Genomic DNA, 6,000 nt, shown 5'->3' with positions numbered 1-6,000 from the left:
TTCCTTCCTGATTCCTCCCACTTGGTGAAAATGGATGTGGTTTCAGCGAAATAGTGGGCGTGGCTCTAAGGTGGTGTGGTTAGTGTCTGAGATAAACGAGGGATGAAGGGAGAGGGATAGAGGGATGGAGGGACAGCAGGCCCAGATCCTACACAACAATAGAAATGTATATTTTATAAAGTTTAACAATCAGCAGATAAAGATATTCCAAACACCTGGTATTAGCACTTCAATCATCCCCATCAGCACCATGGTTGTTATGGTGTCAGGATGATTGAATCACATTATTTCTATTATTATATTGTAATATAAAATGAAATAATTCAACTCACCATAATGCAGAATCAGTGGGAGCCCTGAGCGTGTCACTAGCTAAATTGCCTGCCACCAGATGCCATCAGATGTCTCCAGCAGAGTCCGTCCTTACATCAGGTGCCCCCAGCCGAGTCCCTCCTTACATGCAGCATGTGCCCCCAGCAGAGTCCCTCCTTACATGCAGCCTGTGTCACTTAAAATTTTGGCCTGTGTCACCACCAAATGCAGCAGCCTGTGTCACCACCAATTGCAGCAGCATGTGTCACCATCAAAATGCAGAAGCCTGTGTCACTACCAATTGCAGCAGTCTGTGTCACCACCAAATTGCAGCAGCATGTGTCACCACCAAATGCAGGAGCCTGTGTCACCACCAATTGCAGCAGCCTGTGTCACCATCAAAGGCAGTAGCCCGTGCCACCACTAAGTTGCAGTAGCATGTGTCACCACCAATTGCAACAGGTTTGGGAACCGACTCCTGCCCCAGGGGACATGAGTCAATGCTTAAATTTTTTTTTAAAACTGCAGTTTTTTCAGGAGCACTGATTTTAATGACAATTAAAGTGAAAAAAAAGTGAAATATTCCTTTAAATATTGTGCCTGGGGGGTGTCTATAGCATGCCTGTGAAGTGGCACGTGTTTCCCGTGTTTAGAACCGTCCCTGCACAAAATGACATTTAATGGAAAAAAGTCATTTAAAACTGCTTGCGGTTATGCAGCCTGTGTCACCACCAAATGCAGCAGCCTGTGTCACCACCAAATTGCAGCAGCCTGTGTCACCACCAAAATGCAGAAGCCTGTGTCACCCCCAAATTGCACTAGCCTGTGTCAACACCAAATGCAGCAGCATGTGTCACCATCAAAATGCAGTGGCATGTGTCACCACCAAATGCAGCAGCATGTGTCACCATAAAAATGCAGCAGCCTATGTCACCACCAAATTGCAGCAGCCTGTGTCACCACCAAATTGCAGCAGCCTGGGGTGTCCCCAGTGGAGTCTGTCCTTACATCAGGTGCCCCTAGCGGAGTCCCTCCTTACATGCAGCCTGTGTCACATAAAATGTAGCCTGTGTCACCACCAAAATGCAGCAGCCTGTATCACCATCAAAATGCAGCAGCCTGTTTCACCATCAAAATGCAGCAGCCTGTTTCACCATCAAAATGCAGCAGCCTGTGGCACCATCAAATGCAGCAGCCTGTGTCACAACCAAAATGCAGCAGCCTGTTTCACCATCAAAATGCAGCAGCCTGTTTCACCATCAAAATGCAGCAGCCTGTGGCACCATCAAAATGCAGCAGCCTGTGGCACCATCAAAATGCAGCAGCATGTGTCACCATCAAAATGCAGCAGCATGCGTCACCATCAAATGCAGCAGCCTGCGTCACCACCAATTGCAGCAGCCTGCATCACCACCAAATGCATCAGCCTGTGTCACCATTTGCAGCAGCCTGTGTCACCACCAAATGCAGCAGCCTGTGTCACCACCAAATGCAGCAGCCTGTGTCACCACCAATTGCAGCAGCATGTGTCATCATCCAAATGCAGCACCATGTGTCACCACCAATTGCAGCAGCATGTGTCACCACCAATTGCAGTAGCCTGTGTCACCACCAATTGCAGTAGCCTTTGTCACCACCAAAATGCAGCAGCCTGTGTCTCCATCAAATGCAGCAGCATGTGTCACCACCAAATTGCAGCAGCAGCATGTGTCACCACTAGGGATGAGCTCAGGCGTGTTCGCATGGAACACGTGCAGAGCCCGCCAGGAAGTGAGCGCAGCGCTGCGCTAATCACAGGCAGTGAGACATTGCCTCGATGTGCGGCTGCAGAGATCAGGCAATGTCTCACTGCTTGTGATTAGCGCAGTGCTGCGCTCACTTCCTGGCGGGCTCTGCACGTGTTCCATGTGAACACGCCTGAGCTCATCCCTAGTCACCACCAAATTGCAGCAGCAGCATGTGTCACCACCAATTGCAACAGCATGTGTCACCATCAAATGCAGCTGCCTGCATGTGTCACCATCAAACCCCCCCTCCCCCTTTACTTACCTTGCTGTGTGTTGTCCTCTCCATCAGTGTCTCCTTCCACAGTGGCGATGGAGAGTTCCGCTCCTCTTATACTTCCTGTTTTCTCTCTCCTGGGTGCAATTGGAGAGAGAAAACAGGAAGTAACATCAAACTCAAAACACAAAAAATTATAGTGGGTTTGCGCTATGGAAAGCAACAGAAGAATTACCATGCAAAAAGGAGGGCTGCCACTATCCAAAGTTCACAACCATAGGTAGGAACAATAGCGAAAAAATGGAAATATAGATAGTAAAGGCGCTCCACTCTAATTATAAATCTCCAGAGTATAATCTCTAGAGTGGAGCGCCTTTACTATTTATATTTCCATTTTTTTAACATCAAACTCAGATGTCAATCAAACTGCCTGGCCGTAGTAATATATACTACGAGCACCTGGCGGAAGCTACATGGTGCTTCAGAAAGTGCAGCAAGGCTGGCTAAATGCCCACAAATGAAACGCCACATCTGCAATCTCGTGATTGCATAGACGTGGTGCTTCCCATAAGTGTCTGGTGTTGCACTGTGTCCGGTGTCCGAACACAGTGTACTTAACCACTTCAGGACCGCCGTATTGCCAATGTACGTCAACACAATGGCACAGGCAGGCACAATCACGTAGATGTACGTGAATGCCTTCTAGCGGGTGGGGGGTCCGATCGGACCCCCTCCCGCTAGATACGGCGGTCCTTTTCGGTGCCGGAGCGATCCGCGATGAGGGGATGGCCGTTGGTTTCTGGCCATCCCCTCTCGATCGCTCCTGGCCAGTGACGAACTTCCTCCCCTGTGAAAATGTCAACACAGGAGGAGGAAGTGATGTCACACTCCTCGTGGCGGTCTTTTTGAACCGGACAGCGAGGAGTGAAGACGTCCAAGTAAGTGCACCAACAGTCCACTGACACATAGGTACACACAGGCACACATTTCACCCCAGTCACCCCCCGATCACCCCCCCGATCGGCCCCCCGCCCCCCCCCAGTCACAGTGTCACTAATGCAGTGTTCATTTATTTATTGATCACTACATTTAGTGTCAGTTGTGACTGTAAAAAGTGTCAGGGCAGCTAGTGTTAGGCCCCTTTAGGTCCAGGGTAGCCCCCTACCCCCCCTAATAAAGGTTTAACCCCTTGATTGCCCTCCCAGTTAACCCTTTCACCCTCTTTTACCAGTGTCACTAAGCGATCGTTTTTCTGATCGCTGCAATAGTGTCACTGGTCCCGCTAGAAAGCTAGTTTTTTTTTAGGTTCAACGCCAGGTTTTTATACCGTTAGGTACCCCGATATATAACCTAATAAAGGTTTTAACCCTTTGATTGCCCCTAGAGTTAACCCTTTCACCAGCGATCGCTGCATAAGTGTCACTGGTGACGCTGGTTAGCCAGTTAGTTATTTAGTTATTTAGGTTCCCCGTCAGGTTTTTATAAAGCTTCAGGTATCCCCATATAAATACCCAATAAAGGTTTTAACCCCTGATTGCCCTTAGTTAACCTTTTCACCAGTGATCACCGTATAAGTGTTACGGGTGACGCTGGTTAGGTAGTTCGCTTTTTATAGCATCAGGGCACCCGCCATTTATTACCTAATAAAGGTTTAACCCCCTGATCACCCGGCGGGTGATATAAATTTGGTTTTAGGGTCAGAAAGGGTCTGCGTCGCCCCAGGCAGTACTAGGTTAGTGCCAGCACCGCTAACACCCACGCACAAAGCATACACCTCCCTTAGTGGTATAGTATCCGAACAGATCAATATCTGATCTGATCAGATCTATACTAGCGTGCCCAGCAATTTAGGGTTCTAAAAAAACGCATTGTTAGCAGGATCAATCCAGATACCTGCTAGCACCTGCGTTTTGCCCCTCTGCCCAGCCCAGCCCAGCCCACCCAAGTGCAGTATCGATCGATCACTGTCACTTACAAAACACAACACACATAACTGCAGCGTTCGCAGAGTCAGGCCTGATCCCTGCGATCGCTAACAGTTTTTTTTTGTAGCGTTTTATACAGTCGCTGACAGGCTAGGTGCTTTTTTACCTGTGAGTCTCACTACTGTACCCCTAAATTTAGAGCCCAAAATGGCAAAGCGAAGGTACACTAGTGAAGAGGCCTACACGTTTCTGAGCATGACAGATAGTGAAGAGGAAGACACTGATCTGTCAGATTCAGGCTCAGAATACGAACCTGTAGAGGACAGCGCCTCCATGTCAGATAGCTCTGACGACGAAGAAGAGGACCCTGCTATTGTCAGGCGTACCCAACCCCGATTTTCTGATGTTGTTGAGGTGCAGGAACCGCAAGTCCCTCGTATGGAGTATAGAGCCAGTACTAGCGCCGCTCATCCCTTTGGTGAACTGGCAAGCACCAGCGGCCTAGTACACCCTGGACGTACATCCAGCACTGCAGTATCACGTGGTGACGTGGCGAGTCCCATAAGTGCAGTTCAAGCTGGCGAGGTGGCAAGCACAAGTAGTGTCCCGCTGCCACCAAGAAGAAGACAAAGACAGGCCCGTCGTACCCATAGTGCCCTTCCTGCAGAATTAGCCTATCCTAATTGGGTGCCCACCACTTCTGCAGAACCCGTACTTCCCCCATTCACTGCCCAACCCGGTATTCAGGTGGATACAGATGATTTTACGCCACTCGATTTTTATTCTCTGTATCTCACGGAAGATCTCTATAGATCTATTGTGGACCAAAGCAATTTATATGCTGGTCAACGCATCGCCGCTAATCCCCAGTTGCCGTCTCTTGCCAGAGATTGGAAACCAGTTACGGTTTCCGAATTTAAGACGTTTTTGGGCCTTTCCCTCAACATGGGCACACATAAATTCATGCGGATGCGGGCTTATTGGTCCACGCATCCGGTTGACCACAGGCCCGTGTTCTCTAACTCCATGTCCAGGAAACGATACGAGCAGATCTTGCGGTTCTTCCACTTCAGTGACAATGAACTTTGTCGTCCACGTGGAGACCCTGAATACGATCGGCTCTACAAAATTCGGCCCCTCATAAACCACTTCAACCAACGTTTTGCAGACTTGTTTACTCCCCAAAAAGTTGTCTGCGTTGATGAGTCCCTGGTTAAGTTTACTGGTCGCTTGTCATTCAAACAGTACATTCCCAACAAACGTACCAGATACGGGGTCAAGCTCTATAAGTGCTGTGACAGGGCCACAGGCTATGCATGGAGCTTTATGGTTTATGAGGGTAAAGATAGTTACGTAGAGCCGGAGAACTGCCCTGATTACATAGGAAGCGCTGGCAAGATAGTGTGGAAATTGGTGTCACCCTTATTCGGAAAGGGGTACCACTTGTACGTGGACAACTATTACACCAGCGTGCCACTGTTTAGTCATTTATTTGATAATCAGATTGGAGCATGTGGCACCGTGCGACCTAATCGCCGGGGCTTTCCCCAGCGGCTTGTAGATTCCCGTCTTAGGCTGGGGGAGAGAGCCTGCTATCGGTGTAATAATTTGCTCGCTATGAAGTGGAGGCATAATAAGAATGTTTTCGTTCTTACCTCCCTTCATGCAGACACGACGGTCCAAATTTCTACGGCGACTGGTATTGTGGAGAAACTCCTCTGTGTCCACGAATATAACAAAAATATGGGAGGGGTGGACCTCA

Source organism: Lithobates pipiens, unplaced genomic scaffold, assembly GCF_037356315.1.
Source record: "Lithobates pipiens isolate NorthernLeopardFrog02 unplaced genomic scaffold, aLitPip1_a1.2 Scaffold_19, whole genome shotgun sequence".
NCBI lineage: Eukaryota > Metazoa > Chordata > Amphibia > Anura > Ranidae > Lithobates > Lithobates pipiens.
This window is presented reverse-complemented; position numbering follows the sequence as displayed.